The 20,767-nt window shown below is 41.9% G+C and overlaps 1 protein-coding gene across 4 annotated transcripts in view; it reads left to right on the top strand.

The window, feature by feature from the left end:
• The window catches only part of APBA1 (amyloid beta precursor protein binding family A member 1), a 97,909-nt gene that overhangs the window by 24,677 nt on the left and 52,465 nt on the right, over nucleotides 1-20,767 (top strand). The gene's annotated exons all lie outside the window — the stretch shown is intronic.

Raw genomic sequence — 20,767 nt, 5'->3', positions numbered from 1 at the left:
TTATGGTTGATGGGTCATGTGATGTCTAGAGGCCAATATCAAGAGGGGTATCAGAGAGGTGTGTCCTGGGACCTGCTGCATTCAACATCTCTCTCAGTTACCCAGAGGAGAGGACAAAAGGCACTCTTAGAAATTTTAGCAAACGACACCATACTGGGGGGACCAGTCGATATGTTGGAGGGCAGGGCTGCTGTTCAGAGGAACTGAACAACAGGGACCTGGTGAAATTTTAAAAGGACAAAGATTGAGCCCTGCTCCAGGGGTGGCAGAGCCCCTGGCAATGATACAAGATTGGACAAAAGGAGGCATAGAGCAGCTCTGCAGAGACCATGAACTACTCTGTGCCAGTGTGGTGCGTTTGACCTTGGCTGGCTGCCAACTGCCCATCCAGTTGCTCTTGTATTCCCCCTCCTCAACAGGACAGGGGAGGAAAATAGGATGAAAAAGCTTGTAGGTTGAGGTAAAGAATAGGAAAATCACTTACAAATTACTGTCACGGCAAAACAGACTTGACTTGGGGAAAATGAATTTAATTTATTACCAATTTAAAATGGAGTACGATGGTGAGAAACAAAGACAAAACTAAACCCCTTTTCCCCTACCCTCCTCTTGCTAGGCTCAGCTTCACTCCTTTATTTGTGACTCCTCTACCTTTTCCCTACCCTGTACAGTGCAGGAGGATGGGGAATGGTGGCATTTGTGGTCAGTCCGTAACATCTCCTCTCTGCTGCTACTTCGTCCTCACGCTGTTCCCCTGGTCCAGCGTAGGGTCCCTCCCATGTGATACAGTCCTTCATGAATTGCTCCGTTACAGGACATAGGCCAGCCCCTGGCCTCTTCTCACAGAGGCCAGCCATGCAGCCCCCCTGCTACCAAAACCTTGCCACGTAACCCCAATACAGCCAGTCACAGCCACTTCCAGCCAGGTCTAAAACTCATGAAAACAACCTGCTATGCGCCAAAACCTCAGCCAGTCAGTGGAGCCCATGGCATTGGTCCTTAGGCTTACTTAAGAGAGTGGTTGCTGGAATGGAGGAGAAATGGAGGAGATATGTGGCTGGAGGTGCACTGTTGGAAGGAGATGACCCACACTGGACCAACGTCACTCCCAAGGGACTACAGCTCCCAAGTAACCCAGGCTGGGGCAGGTTTCCCCAAGAGATCACAGGTCTTGGAGGACCCACGTCATGGCAGGGACACGCCTGACAGACTGCAGCCCATGGAGGAACTCAAGCTGGGGTGGAGAAAGTGAGTTAGAAGCAAGCAGCAGTGGAGGAAGACAAGTAGGAAGCAAGGAGCAGCAGAAAGAAACCACACAGCACTGGCTCCAGCCTCATGCATTTCCTCTTGCTTAACCATAGGAATTGGGAGGGACTAAGTGTAACATGAAAACAAGAGAAGTTGAGACCGGGAAGGGGTAGGAAGAGGTGTTGGACTGAAGTTGAGCCTGGAGAAGGGAGAGGAAGAGTGTTTCCCTAAGTGTTTAATTATGGTTTTTTTCTCAACACCCAAATCAGTAATCAGAAGTTTGTGTTAATTGGCAATAGGTGAAATGAAGTAAAATTCCCTGAGTAAGCTTGTTTTGCCTGCAACAGTGCCATAGGTTTTGTGTGATGTAACTGCTGAAAATCCAGTTTGTGATATGCCTTTTATTAGTTGCATGCTGTGAAAATGTTGATCAGTTAAACGGTCAGTTAAGTGTAAGCTATATACAGCTACACTGCATTACTGCAGCATTTTTGCAAAAATCTCACAAAACTGCATTAATTAAAAAAAAGCCCACAAGAATAGTTCTACGGTGTTAGTGAAGTCCTTTATCTAAGTGTCCTGTTTCTAGCCATGAATGCTTGGGAAAAAGTATAAAACCAGAGAGAGCGTGTTGTGATGGTTTGTCAACCTCACAGCATTTCAAGAACTTCCTCATTCAGAAGTACAGAGTTATCTTTCCAAAACAAGAGGAGAGGGAAACTTACATAGAATTACCATGCTACAACAATTTTGTGTGTTTTCACCAGTTTCTGATGTCTCAGGTCATATCTTACATAAAATTTGGGTGTTTTAAGAACAGTTAGGGTTGAAGGTTTTTTGTTGCTTCCACTAGAGCTCCCATTTGAAAGGTGCTGCAGAACCAACTTATTTCCTGTCTAGATTTTATTTATGCCTATATGTCCTTTTGCCAACATTATCCTTAAGTTTAAAAAGGTTGGGGTTTTTTACTTCCAACTTCTCAGAGTTTTATTTTGTTAAGATCAAGTTTGGCTCTTCTAGACTCTTCTTATAAGGAACTAGAAAGCTTGTCCTAATTATATCCTTGTGCATTGCCTCTGTGCCTGCTTGTTGTTTCTGACTCTGAGATTCCAGCTGAGGCCTGAATGAGGTCTTTTGGTTTGGTTGTAAGTTTGTTTGTTTGGTTTGCTGCTTGAATTCTGATCTGGAATTCTGGGAACTACAAACAGAAGCAATCCTGGGCTACACAGACCGAGAGAGCCCTCTGTATTGAATATATGTACCTATTTCCCTTTGGCTAATACGTGAGGGAGTGTATTTACTGCCCTCTTGGCCCATGAAAGTATTTTTACAGCATTTAAAAATGATGCCTAGTTCTAAAGCAGTAAATCTTAAGATGCATTAGTCTAGAGGCCATTAGAAGTATTTTAAAATATGCAAAAAACAGGCAGTCTAAATGATGAAATCAATACAATTAGATATTTCATTCCTCTGAATTGTATCTGTACCTTGATTATCCTGGCCTTATCGTTCCTTACAGGTTTTCACATTTCATTAATTTTTTTGCAAATTCTATACTCGTCTTTGTGTCTAGTAACCTTTATCTGAAATTTAAACTTTGAACTTTGGGGGTTTTTGTTCAATACTGAACTTGTACATAAAATATAGAACAGAATGGCAGAACAACACTTGCATTCAGAAGAGTAGTCCTCAATGTATTTCTGAAGTTAGAGCCTAGGAGAAGAAAGCAAGAAACTTTGACAGCGTTTTTCACAATGCTGTAGTTAAGCTGCTTCACATTGAAAGTATTTCAGACTAAACTCCTGGTATTAAAGTACCTGTTCAGTCATCCCAGGACACATCTGAAAAGTATGTTGTGCGGACATACTTAAAATAATCTGAAAAAAAATTAGTATTTGTTCTTGCCAATGTCTTTGTATTTGCCTCGTGTAGAGCTAGACACTCTGCCTTCTAAGGTTCATGCGTTGTTGGACTCTTGAGTCAAAGGGAGGACTACAAGAACAGACCCTTCCATGCATACATGGAGATTTGCTTGTTTGTAGCATGGGCTGTGAGGTCCACTTGCATGACTGATGTCATTGGGGGTGGAGTTTGTAGATTGAGGTTATTTTGTCAGTAAGCTGCATTTGAGAAACGTGGATAGCCTTGACCTTGTGAGCTTTTCCATACAGCATGGTTGTCTATACACTGGACTCATTCAGCCTGCTAGTGCGCTTGCAACTTTTGATCCTAGATAATTAAAATATAAGTTGTTTTCTGTATCTCCATGCACATTCAGCTCTGCGGCTGTCTGCTGAGAAAGCAAACATGTGGATGACAACCTGTTGTTTGTACCTTGAATAGTCGTATGCCATCACTGGGGAAAGTGCACAAGTTTGCCTTGTGAAATAGTCTGTGTTTCAGGAAGCCAACTGGTATGCTGCCCGCTATGGTTCCACCAAAGTCCAGTCACTTGGGATTACATAGTTAGCTGGAAGCTGGGACTGTTATCTGTGATTACCATTTGGAAGGAAAGATCTGATCCTTTTTTCCAGGAACAAAGTCTCTTAAGCTTGCCTCCCGCACTGTCCATGGAATTAGAAAATAAATTGCTTAAAGCAGGTGACGTTAATCCCTGACAAAATTCAACTTTGTTGAATTGGGCCATTATTTTGAGGCCAGTGGCTGTGAGATTATAGGTTTTTAAATCCTATGTCTTGAAAACTCTGTAGTCTTTTTCAACGGGTTGTAAGGCGATATTGTTAATGCAAAACTTATGTTTGGAAGGTTTTTCAGCCTTTTCTCTTTGTCACACCACTCTGCTGAGCTGAGTGGGCTTAATAAAATGTCATTATTGAATTCTACCAGAAGCAGGATTTGCCATTTTCATGTCATTTTTTCAAGCAATTTTTTAAAGGAAAAAGAACTGGGATTTTAAATATTTTATAACAGGTGACAAAGCCTCCGGCCACTCCTAGAGCTCTCATTGAAGCCACTGGCAGTTTTCCTTGCAAAGTAGTTTCAAGATTAGATAGGCAGCATACGTGGATTAAGGGGATCAGTGTGTGTCTTGGCCTGTGAGCCTGAGGATAATCTGGATCTGCCCTGCAGTGGGAGTGAAACTGCTGTGCTGTGAAACTGCTGTATTGCTCTCTGCCGTTAGAAGTGCTTCCCGTAGTACGTAGACATGTTTACAAGGAATCTGACCTCTTCCTGGTGTCCATTCACTTCAGCGAAGCTACAGCAAATAGGACTGACTGCCCAAGCAGTTCTAAACCGTATAAACTCAGAAAGTCTATACTTTTGCTGACAAATTTGGCATCAATTTAAAACAAAATGCTGTACTGCTTCACCTTGCCACCAGCTATTTAATACTTAGAGGACCTTATGATCTTGCATCATGAAGAGTAACTCAGCTCACTCCATTTGTGACACCTCTTCACGGTCTTATAAGCATACCTGATTTGAAGTGCTATCCAGTTTGATTGAAATAAAGTGAAATAATCCTATTCCTAACCTCCTGCATTTCTGTCAGGGTGCACAGAGAATTTGGTGATAAATTTTAGTTAAATTCACAGTCCCTATTTATAGATATTTAAATCTCAGTCAGCTGCAGTATGCCTGATTTAACTTGCAGTGAAAAATTCACATCACATATAATTAATGTGCTTGAGATATGTTTGATTTAATTACTGTTGTTGCATGCGCTTATGTAGCAAGTACACATTTCTCATAAATTCTCCCAGGTGATTATCTGCAGGAGATTTGTTTCAGGATGACATCGTTTCTGTATTTATAAACTGAGTGTTTAAGTAGACTGGCCTTGTTTTAAGCTTTATTTTTGTCCCTGCTACAAAAATAAAGTAGATGAAGGAAATAGGGTGTAACTGTTCCCTATGCTTATAGAAATTGTGTTTCAAAAGAATTGTTTCTCTTCCTCTTCCTGACTGTATTTCATGTTGCCAGTGCTGTGTCATTTTAGGACTCCTTCCTGATGCAAATTGTCCTTTCCACTTTCAGAATTCACTACAAATAAGCACTGATTAATTTTCACTGCAGTCTAGTAGCATGATAAATTTTTTGTGTCATGCTATTTGCTTGTTATAGATAGGGAAACTAAAGGAGAGATTTTATGTGACGTGCCCACTGTCAGGAAGAGATTAGATAGAAATCAGTATGTTCTTGGAGCATCCCTTTCTGTCTCAGTACAAAAATAATTAAAATACTACAAACTTGGAGCAGTGGCACAAAGTTTATCATAGAAATTCCTTAAGCATTGCAGCTACCTATTTCTTTGTTACTCTTAATGGAGAAAATTGGACTCTTACAATGTTTCTTCAAAAACACTTTTCTAGTGGTGATTGGTAGAAATACTCCATATTTGTTAATATAGTTTTTATTTAATATTTTTTTAACCTATAATAATATAAGTCAAACTGATTTTGATTTAGGTTGGTAGGAGTACAGTGCATTGCTGGCATATCGGTTTTATAGAGTGGGTACAGTCTTGTCTATATCTGCTTTAATGCTACACTCTTAGAGGAAAATTGATCATGCCGGTTCCAGCAGCCTGAGGGAGGTGAGGCGGCTGCTGCTGCTCTGTGGCCCCACGTCCATCCAGCAGCAAGGCTGAGCCTGTGTTCCCAGTGGACACATGCACATAGCACACATGAACACCACTCATATACATATACTCACAGCCTGATCAGATGGACACACAGAGCACTCGCACAAGCACAGACAGCACCAGGGGCCTCATCCTGCTCCTCTCTCTTGCAGGGAAGGACTGGGTCCCCTAGTGAGACCCATATATATACATGTGGAAAATGTGGATCCTGTCAGCAGCTGCAGTCACTCAGTATGCCCTGTAGCTGTCCCTAGGTCCCCGTTGCTGGCATCACGGTGTATGAGCCCCAGAGGCCGCAGCCCTGCTCCAGTTGCTGGTACTGACCATGTCACTTGCACACCTGTACACACAAACACACAGAGAGTTGACTAAGACTCCCCTGGTCCCGTAGCTCATCCCACTGTACTCTTGCCCTTGGAGATGCACAGGATCTCTCCCACCCAGGGCTGGCTGTTAGAGGCCCCTCTGCCCCCAGCTCCCAGGCCCCTTCTCCTGCTCAGTAGCTTGTCTGGCTTCATCTTTGCTCGCGATCACACACTCACTTCCACATGCTGCAGTGCTGGTGGTCTGGCTCTAATTGCTGCACCCAGACCCCCATACACACATGAACATCAAGTAGACAGTCCCTCACACAGGAATGAGTTAGAAAGGCATTTGACAAGTAAATAGGGCAGACTGTGCTGGTCAGGCACAGGGCATGGCCAGACAAACATACCCGGCAGCCCACTATTCACATGCAGCCAGCCCTTTTTATCCCCTTACTCCTCTATCTTCCCACACTCATTCCTCATCAAATCACCTAAATCCATCCCTTTTCCCATCTTTGGTTCTTCCCCTAAATTTCCTGTAATGAGTCCTGTGCAATCCCCAAATGCTCTTCCCCTGCCTCCCATAATGTGTCTCACACCCTGGATGGCAGCCCCACTTAGTCCAAAAGGTGATCCAGAGGGCTGCTCCTGATGGGTTGATGATGATCTTGGTGGGTTTCACAGCTGGACATGGGGGCTGAGGTTGTCCTGGGTCAGGTTTGGCAGGGGCCCAGACAGGATGATCCTTCCTTAGGAGTCTGTAGTTTGGGTTGCTGTCTGCAATTGTGTGCCCATGTACTCCTCTGGGCTTGTGGAGACGGGCCTCTGATGGGCTGATGGCTCCTGGGGGTAGCTGGGGCAGGGTATTATTTGAGCTTCGCACCTGCCGTTGTCTCTCTGTGCTGCTTCGTGGGGGAGATTTTATCACATAACCTCACTGATACATCCTGTAAGAAAGTCAGAAATAATTGCTATGTAGATACATTTCTGTTACTGCTACGGCTTGACATTCCCTCTGTTAGAATGGAGACTTGAGCGCTCCTTAGCTGATATGAGCTGTTAAGATGTTTATTGATTAATGAACACTCTAAGAGGAAATACGTAGAGCAGCAATAGTCTATGCAAAATAATCTATACTCTATGCAATCAAATATACCAATTTACAATTTTATAATGATACAGAATGCAGAGTCTAAGGAATCACGTATGTGATTACTACTAAATTACAGTTTTCTAACTACTGAGGTGTAAATCTATTTCCTGCCTCCACCCCCCACCCACCCCCAAATCTTAAGAAGATAAACCTGATGGAGAGTCCAGCGTGTCATCCAAGGGCATTTCCTCCAGCCTCCTCATGGACTTGAATCCACATGTCAGCATTACTACTATCTGTAGATGTCCGCACACCTACCATTGGAAGACCGACCTACCTTTTCCTCCACTCAGTTTGGCATTTTATTCTCTATTTGGTATTTTATTCTCCATTTTTTTCTGAATTTGGGCCCAGCTCTTCATTAGCCTTGCACCTCCATGTCTCTGCCAAAGCTGTTCCCAAGTAAACTTCCCTCCTGTTACTTTTTTGACATTGGTCACAGTTTTGCTACATCCATACCCATATTTCATATTTCATAGTTATACAGGCAAGGTAAGCCTTATGTAGTGTCGTCGACAGGATTGCCTCAGTGTGAGTGGCTTGGCAGCCCAAAATTCACCTATTATTACCAACTTAGAGTGTTTGGATTTAGTTAACATTTTTCAATTACTAGGTCTTACTATTCTGTTTTAGCCCTAGATCTCTACCTAGATCATATTCATCATGATCAGGTTCTTACTGTATGTGCTGGAGCACATGCCAGAGCAGCAGGGTAACTTGGTTTTCACACTTCTGCTGTGGGCTGTCATGGTTTCTTACTAGGGCCTTAGGTATTGTGAGGCCTTGTGCTCCAGTTCGATTTCTTACTCAAAATTTCCTTTACACACTATCCATTTCTTACTGAAGCCTTTCTGTTTAATTTACTTGGAAATAAATGAGTACCTTGGTGAAAGACACAGAGCTGAATCTCTTGATTTACTCGCCTTAAAGAAGCCTATAAATGTTTTAATAAGCAAGAAAAGCTTACTGCTGTGAAATCTGCATATTACTAAGTGGAAGTATAGGGCCAGGAGGTTTTCCAGACATGAATCTTAATTCAATTTTCTGAATCACTTAAATCATCCTTGATTAGATATTTTTCTAATCTCTTCTTAGGTCTCCAGATAAGGAGACAAGAGTTTCCACAGCCTCCAAAAGTAATCAATTTTAAAACTTCATTATCTTTAAAGTTACAATTGTATGTTTGGTTTGTTTGTTTGCTTTTTTTTGCTTTGGGGGTTGTTTTTGTTGTAGTTTTTTTGTTCACTAAAATCTGATCTCAGTATTTTTAGTTGCCTTTTTAGGCTGGCTGTTTTGTGTTTTTTTTCCTAGGGGACTAAACAAACTCATTTCCCTCAGTCTTTTCTCAGAGGCTTTGTATTCTAAGCATCTTGTAATTATTTGTTCTTCTCTGGTGCCTCTTCCACATCCATTGTCCTCATCCTGTCACACTCAGAATCCTGCTGTTCTTACAATGCTAAACTTCATTGTTTTGTGATTGTGACACAATTATCTGTCATATCTCAATTTTCAACACTAATTCCTCCATATTTACTCAGAATAAAATGCCCTTTCCTGGTAACCTTCTCAACTTTCTTAAGCAACAAAGATCCTTGCATACTTCTAGTAACTATGTTGCATCGCTTTCTTACCCACTGCCTGAGTTAATCAATTCTTGTATTTTACCATCATAGGCTGTCTTGAGTAGTTGAGATATCTAGCTAAGAAAAAATGTCTGTATTTGCTTCAAAATTTGAGAATCTGTTTCACCTATAATATTGCTTTTGTTGTTTTCTACCCTGCCTTTCATCTTAACTTCAGTCCACTCTTATCTTTTCTTGAATTTTAGAATAAATGCACTATTCCTGAAGTACAATAGAGAACCTTGTTACTCTTCTCTACTTGCCATGGTTGTCCTTCATGAACAAACTGTCACCTTCTGTGTTACTATTCCAGTTGGTTTTAGTTGTCCCACAGAGTTTAATGGTGCCAGGTAGGACATACTGCAGAACTTCTCAGATGGTTTGGTATTTTTGGCATTTCTGTGGACATCATTGGTGTTTAGGGAACTGTCTTTTGACATTCTGTCTTTGTTTCTTCCACAATCCTATTGCAGTTTCCAACTGCTTCCTAGAGTCTAGTTCTAAGACAAAGTTACTGTTGTCTTAATCTGTAAGGGCTTTTCCTATTAGTTTCCTCAAAAACTAGTATAATGCCTTTTTGCTGTTGCTGAGCTAGTATGCTGAACAGCTCCCCTACCTCTGCAGTTCTGGGCCATCCTTCATTTGCCAAACAGGCGCGCTCAGTCCAGAAAATTAAAATGCTTCTGTTGATGCTGTTTGTGCAGCCATGTGTTCATTTCCAATTATGCACCTGACCCTACTTGGGTCTTTACACCTGACTAGGGGATTGAAGAGGGAGCCACCTGTGTCTTCTGATTACTTCAGCAGTCTCCTAGAAACTAAATATTTCTGATCTGTTAAAGCCATATCTGGCAATGTCATTAGTACCAGGTGACTAGGTAGCATAGGGCAGGAGGGTCCGCAAAGGTGACAGTAGAAAGGTAATTAAACTCTTTGAAGCTAATAGTCTTTTAATATTATGGAACAGAATGCTACAGGTTTGTTTGGAAGCCTGTACTCTCTTAAAGTCATGCAGTATTTAAGCTTCCTAAATCACTTTTGAAAATCAGCCTTAGGCAGCAGCATTCACATGGGTGCTTCTGAATATGTCTGTGGTCTCCAGCCATATTTTAGAGCATGAGTGCAGAGGAAATTCTGTTATCTTAATGTCCTCAGTCTGTGCTCTGCAGATTTGGGTGGTCGCTGTGGTTTCTTTCTTGTCCACCTGCTTGAATTGCAGAGACGTGAGACACTTTTCTGCAATGAGGTATTTGCAGACTGAATAACATGCAGGGGTCTGTCAATCTATTTGATGCAAGAGTTACTAGCATGTTACTCTGAGATGTCCTAGAAACCATATTTTACTAACTGAAGCTTTCTGGAAGTGCCTTGGTTGGTTGGTTGGTTGGTTGGTTTTGTTGTTTGTTTTTCCTCTTGCTGAAATAATGTGTAGTCACAGAATAATTACCTCTTGTTGTTTAAAGAAATGCAGAAACACAGAACTGTTTAGGAATGGATTTGAAGGAGAAGCTGATTTCCACTTGCAAACTGGGTAACATTCATTTCTGAAAATTAGTATACTGACTTAACTTCAGTGCACCAGATACCACATACTGGAATAAGGTCAAGTATGTGGGTTTTAGTCAAGCAGATTGTTTGGTCCAGTTGCATGAATATATCAATGATTTGCAAGTTGCACCAGTGATTCTTTACACTGTTAATGAAAAGACACTAAAAATGTAACAACTTATATGAAAATAATTCTTAATAAACACGTTGGCATTTACAAACTGCAAATTGGCCTGTAAAACGAATTATTGTTACAACAAAAGTCAGATATAATACATTATTTAGTTTAACTGAGATGCTGTTGAACAGTTCATCAGATTTGGACATCAGCTTGGGATTTTGTATAACCTGATGTTCCTTACAAGAAAAGCTGAACTAAAGTTAGGATTTGGGACTTCTGTGGAATTCTGTGCCTAGCTCCAGAGGATGTCAAGAAACTTTTACTCAGTAGTCAGCACCTTAACTTTAGCTTGAGTGTAAGCTGTTAGTTTTATCAGTATTAACTTCCTGGGACAAAAATAACATCTTTGGTATTCTCAGTAATGCAGTCTATTTTTAAAAAATCCTATCACTAAGGAATTGGTAAGTGTCTAAATTGCCAATGATGTCTGTTTTTAGCACAGTATATGATGCCTGCAGTTTAGCAGTTTACTTAACTGATGTAAAGCATTGCAATTTTCATAGAAGGAAAGGATAAATCTGGGCTTAAAATTATTTAATTTTGAATTCTGAAAGTTCTTTCTGATCTTTTGACTTCTTTTTGTCATTGTATTAAGGTAATACCATATGTTGCCATCTGGGGCAGCTGCAGGTCACTAGTACAATAGAGCAGCCCCAAAAGATTTTGAGAGTACTAAAGATCATGGTATTTGTGTTTTGCTGCATAAAAAAAATCTAGAGAAACTTTCTATTAAAAAAAAACGCAAAGGAATTCTGCATGGAAGTACTCCCACCTATAATAAAATGGCCTGGAAGACAGAATGGTCATGAAGCTTGCAAGAACTATAGGAGTTCATGGGTGTTCATCTCTGCTGCTTTTGAATATATTATGGTAAGAAGGCACAACAGCTTTACCTTTTCATAGGTAGAAAGGTGTCACACTTTGAGTCTTGTGACAGAAACTATCTTCAGAGCTGAAAGTATACAGAAGTATAAGCAAACTGTATTCCATTTATAAGACAAGACTTGGCCCTCAGAAAAACAAAGTATAGATAAGGATTTTGAAGATTTAAATCACTGATGTGTCCGTTGTATAATAAGATAGGTGAGGTGATTTCAGGGGTTTTTTAAAAATTTATCCTTACAGTGGAGTCTGTAAAATGGGCTCTTCAGTGCCAAGCTAGTTGGAGGATTGGAAAAAATCAACAACACACCTCTCAAATCTCAATTCTGTTGATATTTTTGTATCATTTTTACAAATACCACTTGTGTTTAGTTGTACTGAAAGAACATCTAAGGAGAAAAAAGATCTTTTTAACATTTTCCCTACCCTACCACCTTCCCATAGTTTTAAGTCATTTACCTGTTAGCAGTCTCTAATCTAGATATGTTTTCTTCTGCATTGAACAAAGAGTTGTGAAGGCTTGAGAACACTGCAGAGAAGAGCCTGGTTACCTACTCATGTGAAGTTGGTTCTCCCCATATCTGTATTGAATTAAAGAGGGTTGAATACATGTTAATACTTTTTTCTTAATAATTTTTTTCTTTCAGTGAGCATGTGGTGGGTTGACCTTGGCTGGCTACCAACCCTCCTGCCCCAACCTCAGTCTCACTCCCCCTCCTCAACAGGACAGTGGGGAGAAAACAAGATGGAGAAGCCTGTAAGTTGAGATAAAGAGATCAGTTGCCAGCTGCTGTCATGGGCAAAACAGACTTGACTTGGGGAAAATTAATTTATTGCCAGTTGAAATAGAGTTGCATGGTGAGAAACAAAGGCAAAAACTAAAACACTTTCCCTGCCCTCCCCTGTAACTTCTTCCCAGGTTCAGCTTCACTCCCTCATTTCTGACTCTTCTGCTGCCCCCCCTGAGTGGCACAGGGGCATGCGGAATGGGGGTCGTGGTCAGTCCATAACGGCTCCTCCGCCGCTCATTCCTCCTCACGCTGTTCCCCTGCTCCAGTGTGGGGTCCCTCCCACGGGCTGCAGTCCTTCATGAACTGCTCCAGCATGGGTCCTTCCCACCGAGTATAGTCCTTCAGGAACGGACTGCTCCAACGTTGGTCTCCCACAGGCCGCAGCTCCTGCCAGCAAATTTGCTCCTGCGTGGGCTCCTCTCCATGGGCCGCAGGGGAATCTCTGCTCCGGTGCCTGGAGCACCCCCTCCCCTCCTTCTCCACCGACCTTGGCGCCCGCAGGGCTGTCTCTCACGCATTTTTCCTGGCTCCTCTCTGCCTGGCTGGCATTTTTTGCCCTTTCCTACACCCGCTTTCCCGGAGGCGCGGCCCCCTCTCGGCCTGCTGTGCGTGGGCTGGTTGGAGCCGGCTGGAACCGGCCGTGTCCGGCACGGGGCAGCCCTGGCCTCCCCTCACAGGGGCCGCCCCTGCAGGCCCTGCTGCCAGCCAGGGCCTGGGCACTGCACCTGGTACAGAGCAACTGCAGGAGTTACCTTGGTGGGGGGGGGAAAGTGAGGTGTTTCTTTTTAAGTTATGACTCAGATTTGGCAAGTGTTTGGTACTGGGAAGCTTAGAGCCTAGAAGCAGTTATCGCAGTGCGTAGCTGAAGAGTTGCAGGTAGCCTTGGGTTTGCTTAGGGGATGCAGGGTATGTGGTTTTGGGGTTTGCCAGGAGAAAGCAGTGCAGCTGCCTGCGACGCCAGACAGGGTTTTTTTGTGTGGTGACAGGAGAGATGCAGGCCTTGGGACAGCGAGGGTAGAAAGTGTGATTTATTGAAAAAAATACAACAAAACCCCCACCTTGGTAGGAAATCTGGGGAAGCTAATGTGCTTGCAGATGGTCCTCCGATGCCATCATCAGAGTGCTTAGGTTTGTGGTTGGCAATGCCCCTATGCCAGCTGGTGCTGCAGGTGTCAGTCCGGACATGGACTTCTTCTGTCCCCACTGCCTGGCTAAGCTATCACAGAAGGGAGCCATCTTTTCCCATATGTGTACACGTATAGGAAGAATTACCAGGCATATGACCAAAAGAATTATTTGGGGGTGGGGGGAGGGAGGAACAGAAATAGTTTGTTTCCAGATCTCTTTAATACTGTTATTTTGATGAGTTCAGATTCCTCTGGGCAAAACAGGCAGCGAAGGGTTAGAGCCACAGCTGCATTTTCTAAAATGCAGGAATGGGTCTGAGGTGAGGAAAACCTGGGTGGTGATGGTACAGAGCTTGAGACTGGCAAAGCTGACCCTTCTGACACCTACAGAGAATGTGTGGGGATGGGTTTTAGCTGCATTTGCCATGGCTGAGAGCCAAGGCAGGCATCGTATTGTCACTGCTTGGCAGCCTTTGGCTGCTGTGTTTTGTAGTCACACTAACGCTGTTGTTCCCTGTGTGGTCCCAACCAACACCCTCTTGCTTATTTTCCTTTAATGTTTTCCAGTGGTTTAGTTCTTTGCAGTAGGTATGGGTTATCAATCTTGAGCTTGTTGACTTTGCATTGTTGTGCCTTGAGTTTGACTGGTGGGTTTGCTGATTTTTTTTCTTTTTTTTTCATTTTTTGTAATATTCAGATTTCCTGGATGAGCCCTTTAAAATGATTGTTTCCATGCTGACACTCCTATAAGCTGAAAAATAAATCTGTATTTCAACTTCTCAACATTTTTGGTTACCTGAATTATGATTGTTATTGTTGTTCCCAAACCAGGTGGAATTACATGTCATAGTAGAAAGAATTAATTGGGTTTTTTTGGAACCTTTAGGAAGAAAGGGATTTTCTGTGTTCAGTTTTTCTATCACTACAGTGATTTTTGTCTGTTAGGCTAGGTTTATCTATTTTGTATATTCTCTCAACTTCACTACAGCAGGTATTTGCATAAGATGTATCTTGCTTTGTAGTGCAACACAGTGCTCATGTTTGTTCTGATGTGCTTGGAACTGTATGCAGAATTGGGAATCTTGCTTTGCTGCTGTTATTTAGGTCCATTTCTATACTTGATAAAAGATTTGAGGTCATAGTTTATCTGCACAGTTTTCTATTGCTGACTTTTTTCTAGCTTTCAGTGTTTCCATTTATGGTTACACACTGTCCCCTTGAGAAAATAACCGGCCTAATATGTGCTAATTTGTGTTTTCGATGACTTTGCACACCAGTGTAATTGATGCAGAATGTTTGCTGCTTGCTTCCAGACTGTCTGATTTAAATACTTGGTATTTGTATCATATACTCTGGCATCATACCTGGGGGTGCAAAAACCTATTGCCAGCTCTCCAGTCCAGTTTGAGCTACGTGAGGAAAAGCTATTTCTACCCTTTGTTTTTTTTGTATCCTGCTTTTAAGAGGAAGATTTTGAATGCTTGCCTCTGCCTTAGAGCTTGGTGGGGGTGTGTTTACTTCTGTAGTATTTCTCGTGTTTGTGGCTGTGCATAGCTTACAGTTAAATATGTGGGTTTGCAAAGACATGCACAGAGAGCAGCATGGCAGGGCATCGTGAGATTCATCTCCATGTGAATGTTAAAGGTTTTATGATGATGGAGTTTGTCCCTCTGTTGCATCTTTGCTCCGTAAAATCCCTAGTTGGAAAGTTTGCAGGAAAATCTGAACAGTCTGTTCCATGTCAGTGGAACTGCTTTGGAGGATCAAATGATGTCATGTCCTGACTGCATTCCCACTCGCTGATCCATAGTGTCCTGCAGCTTTTCCTGTATGTGTTGGAATGTCGATCTCATTGGATTAAAGTAACCTTCTGATGTCAAATGGTTTGACCGGTGCCGTCCAAACACCTGTTATGCACTTGTCTTTTGGTTTGTACATTTACCTTCCAGCCTGATCTGAGGTTTGCGTGTGTATGCTTTGATTACTGTAGATTGGACCCACTGCTTATCTCCACCTTGAGGCTAATAAGCTCTTAAAGTACGTGAAGTGGTTGGTATATGGATATTTGAACCAAAATTCATACTGAGCTTTACAATAGCTGGATGTTAGTAAGCCAAAGAGTGAAAAATTTAATTTTATATGAAACATCTTATTTTCTTTGTTACTGGAGACAATTCTGAAAATATGACTCAAAAGGGAATAGGTCACATAAATTTTGAAATTTAGTTTTTCTTTTGATAAATATAATTCTACAAACAAATTACATTGGGTATGTCTGTATTTGCAAGGGTCAATCCTACATATTATCAGAAATTACAGGCAAATCTTGTGTTGGCTGTTCCTAGTCTGAACACAGATTCATACATAGATCTATTTATTCCTGAAAGAGGTTTACACATTTAACAATCTCTCTTGTGATGCAGCTAGCTATAAAAAATATGTTTCCAGTGGAGGGAAAAGCTAATCTGCAGGCTTGAAAAGAGGGCTTTTGTCTGGGATAGAGATATAGAAGCTACATCTTCATCACTGAGCATAGTTTTAGCTTATTTTTTATAGAATAATAGAATTTGGGGTTGGAGGGGGCCTTAAAGATAATGTAGTCCAAGCCCCCTTGTTGTCACAAGGATCATATAACCTGGGGACTTGGCCCGTGGACAGTGTTACCTTGTTCATGTTGCCAGATGACACACTACTGTAATCTTGATTGACAAAAAGTGAGATCTGCTTAGCTTAAAGCAGCTATCTGTGTGCATTTCTCAGTTCAAAACCACACACAGAAGAGAAAAAGCATTCGAACACTGCTTTAAAAAAGTAAGTGCTATTAAAAAAGACATGCATCTTTGTCAAATCTTAAGTAATATTGAAACAAAACACTGTTATTAGCCCTAATCTGCTTCATGGACAAGTCTTTTCTGCTTGTACCTCTTCTGTTTGTTTTGTTTTGTTTTTTTTTTCTTAAAGGTTTGGTCTTTTTGCAAAGCTACTTGGGATAGTTTGTGTGGCAAAGTATTTCACTTTTAAGCATTCATCTAGTGGTGGATGTTTTTCTTTTACAAAGATGCAGGCTGTTTTTTGATATCCTGTTAGATTACTTTGGTAGGACCTGAAGTGGAATTTCTGACTCATCTTCATGCAAGAAGTACCACAGTAAGAGTAAGAGATGCAAAAGTTGAAACGGACAGGAAAACATTTTTGAACATGAAATGTTTTTCAAAATCCATTTATGTCCATCAGTGATTGGTAAGGCAGAATAACTCTCGCAGGTAAAAGAAGAATGAGTTTTGAGAAGCAGTTTTGAGTGACATAGTTTCATCTCATGGCAAAATATCACAAATTGTTTCAATTTCTGCACAGTGAGCCATGCTCCTTCATTCTGCCTAAAGATATGTGTGTGTGTGTGTGTGTGTAAGAGTGACAGAGCAATTGGTACAGTTGGTTCAGAGTTGAATTTTGTCTGTTGGACTTTACTGCATTTCCTTAGTTTTATGGTTCCTTGAAGCTGTTTTCTTCCAGTGGTTCAGAGGTAAATTTACTTACAGAAGTGCAGTGTTGAGAGGTGTTAGGTCAGACCCTTTTGGCAAATTACAATGCCTTATTAAGGCTTGTAGGTGTCTTTTTGAGAATTGCCCCAAGGCTGCTCTGAAGGCCATAATTTTGTGCTGGTACAAGTGGAAGAGTCATTAGACTGTGCTGCAGCCTTATCTTGCCAGCAGCATTAGTCATCTTAGGGATTAGTATGAGTACACTTAGGAGCCTGTAAACAAACCAACACATAGACGAAGTTGCTCTAGAATTACAGGATGAATTTTTGGGGGGCTGTAATATGTAGAAGGTCAGGCAAGAAGGTTTACTGGTACACTGGGTCCTAAGAAAATACCTGTGTGCATGCATTCAGACTAGTGCTTACCTTTCAGAAATGACAGCATAAGAGTATTAACTCAGAAAGCTGTTTTGTTCTTCAAGTAGTGAAAAGTGCCTTCTTGACCATAACTAAAGGGTTATATTGGTACAAGTGGTGCACTGTACTTTTGTACCCAGTGTGTTTGCTTCCCCCAAGTCCAACAGAGCCAATGCCAGCCAGCTCTGAGACAGACTCGCCCCTGGCCAAGGCCAAGCCCATCAGTGATGGTGGTAGCACCTCTGGGATAACATATTTAAGAAAGGGAAAAAACAACTGCTGCACAACAGCAGCCAGAGAGGAGTGGGAATACATGAGCGAAACAGCTCTGCAGGCACCAAGGTCAGTGAAGAAGGAGGGGAGGAGGTGCTCCAGGCTCCAGGCTCCCCTGCAGCTCGTGGTGAAGACCATGTTGAGGCAGGCTGTCCTCCTGCAGCCCATGGAGGTCCACGGTGGAGGAGATATCCACCTGCAGCCTGTGGAGGACCCCACGCTGGAGCAGGTGAATGCCTGAAGGAGGCTGTGACCCCATGGGAAGCTTGTGCTGGAGCAGGCTCCTGGCAGGACCTGATGACCTGTGGAGAGAGGAGCCCACACAGGAGCAGGTTTTCTGTCAGGACTTGTGACCCCATGGAAGGGGCCCACGCTGGAGCAGTTCATGAAGAGCTGTAGCCTGTGGGAAGGACCCATGTTGGAGAAGTTTGTGGAGGACTCTCTCCCGTGGGAGCGACCCCACACTGGAGCAAAGGAAGAGTGTGAAGAGGAAGGAGCGGCAGAGACAATGTGATGAACTGACGGCAACCGCCATTCCCCGTCCCCCACTGCTGCACAGGGAGGAGGAGGTAGAGAATTTGGGAGTGAAGTTGAGCCTAGGAAGAAGGGAGGGGTGGGGGAAAGGTGTTTTTAAGATTTGGTTTTATTTCTCATTACCCTACTCTGATTTGATTGGCAATAAATTAAATTAATTTTCCCCAAGCTGAGCCTTTTTTGCCCTTGATGGTAGTTGATGAGTGATCTCCTTGTCCTTATCTTGACCCAAGAGCTTCTTATTACATTTTCTTTCCGCTGTCCAGCTGAGGTGGGGGAGTGATAGAGTGGCTTTGGTGGGCACCTGGCATCCAGGCAGCGTCAACCCACTAGACCCTGGTAGTAAAAGAAGAATCCATTAATATCATTTTCAAATGTAGTTACATGGAAGTTACATTCTTTTGGTTAGGAAACATTGCATGGGTGCAAAGATACTGGAAGCGTAGTTTCACCTAACAATTCTAGTCTAAAATAGTAGTCATTCAGAAGTCCGTTTTTAACTGAATTATGTTAATGTGATTCTTGGAAATTTTTCAGTGCCAACAGATTAATTATAGCCAATGTCTAATGATCCCATAATATGAAATTCACAATGTATTTAGGAGTAAAAAATGGAGTTTCTAAATACCCTTTAAAGAGGTTAGATGCCAATTTTCCCTCTTTTTTTCCCCCTAAGACTTCTTATTTTTCTTTATACCTTATGTAGTTTTGTTATGATTCTTAATGCATTTGAAAAAAATATTTTTAAAGGCAAAAATACCAGGACACTTGCAAAGAAAGTGAAAGCAAAACATGGCCATGGGTTTAATAATAAGCAAGTGTCATTGACTCTTATGTCTTACTTATTTTTGCAAGACTAAGGAGTCCAAACACTAATGTGAACAGTAAAGAAGAATTTAAATTAAACAATCAAAAAATACACCACTGGCAAGGTTTTAAAACTGAATGCCAGATCTTCAGCTAGATTACTTGCAACTATTTGAATGAGAGATAATTGCAGAAGGCACTACTGTGAAGCAAGTCTTGCCTTGTTAATACACCCCGTGTCTCGTATTCCCCTTCTTTTCTGCTGCCTCTCCACCCTCCCTTCTTGCCTTAAGTTCTTCTGTCTCATGGTCCTCTGGATGTTTTTTCCCAATCTCATGTTTGCTCTTACTACATGAACAAATGAGCATTTTCTTGGTAAGGTCAATTCTGATCTTTCAGCTGCACCAAGTTATCATAGTAATGTATATCTAGCTTGAACATAATGGAAAAATTCTTCCTTGTAAGGCTAGTGCAAAACCAGAACAGGTTGCCCAGAGAGATGGTGGAGTAACCCATCTGCAGAGGGTTTTGAGGTTTGGCCAGGCAAAGTCATGACCAACATGGTCTGGTATTGGCATTAGTTCCACTTTGAGGAGCTGGTTGGTCTGGATGGTCTCCAGTGGTCACTTCCAATCAAGATTCTTCTGACTCTGTGAGTTTGTAAGAACCATCTGAGTGTGCAAGCTGGTACCAGAATATACTGGTTTCTCAAATATTTAATCTGTGTCCATATGGTTTTGTCTTTCCTTTTCCTTATCTTCCCTGTCCCACTAGTGTAAAAGCATCAGAGAGAAAATATTCACATGTGATTAAAAGAGTGAACAGAAGTTAGAAATTATTAATGATATTGTCAAACAAATGTTTCTGTGGAACTGCTCTGGGGCTGCCCCTGACTTAGCTGCAGCCTGAGCGAATCTGTAGGACAAAATGTTTGGTAGCAAGGACCTAATGTACAGTCTTATGCACATTTGAGGAGTTTCACTATCATGTTATCTCTGGACTGGCCCTGTGCCTGAATGCTCACCAGTAGATTGAACAAATTAGGTGCACTCCTGGACCTCTCTTCTGCCAACTGATTGTTTGTAAGAAATCCATTATGTGATCTCCAAGTCTACTCTGCAGTGTGCCCTGAAGTGCAGTGTGTGGGGATCATCTGAAGTTGCCCTCCAAAAGTGTACTTTGGATCCAAACTAAAACACAAATGTAGATGACTCACTCTGAGAAACTGGCTCTGACAAGTGTAGATGGCAATCTATTTACTCTTGCAGGCTGCAGATACTGGGTTTTGTGCTCCTCCCTTCCCCTTCTCTTCTTCTCCCTTCCCTTTTTTCCAAAGTTTTTTCCCCTATAATTGATAAGAGTCAGAAGTTCAGAGACTTTCAGAAAAGCTAAACCCCCAGTCATAGGTCTGAAAGAGCATACAGTGTTTTCCCAGGACTGACTGATTTTTTTAATGGTGTGCTTGCTTTAATCAAATCTTTAAAACATTACTTCAATTTTAAAACATTACAGTTTGTAGTGACTCACTTTTAGTTCCAGAGCTTGGATGTTTTGTATTTGAGCTGAGGATCTGCACAAGTAACTGTCTGCAGAAACTGGCAATTTCAAAAAAACTTGACCATTCTAAATTCCAACTGTTGACCAGTTGCTTTTGTACGTAAAAATTGTTCTATTCAGGTAACTGATTTAACATCTTTAGAAGGGTGTGGCAGAAGAGCCTTTTGGACTCTTCAGTTTTCAATAGCTGTTCTAATAATGCCAGAGTCCCACAAGACTGTAAGGAAGTTTA

This window comes from Accipiter gentilis, chromosome Z (genome assembly GCF_929443795.1).
Source record: "Accipiter gentilis chromosome Z, bAccGen1.1, whole genome shotgun sequence".
Taxonomy (NCBI): domain Eukaryota; kingdom Metazoa; phylum Chordata; class Aves; order Accipitriformes; family Accipitridae; genus Astur; species Astur gentilis.
This window is presented reverse-complemented; position numbering and strand designations above follow the sequence as displayed.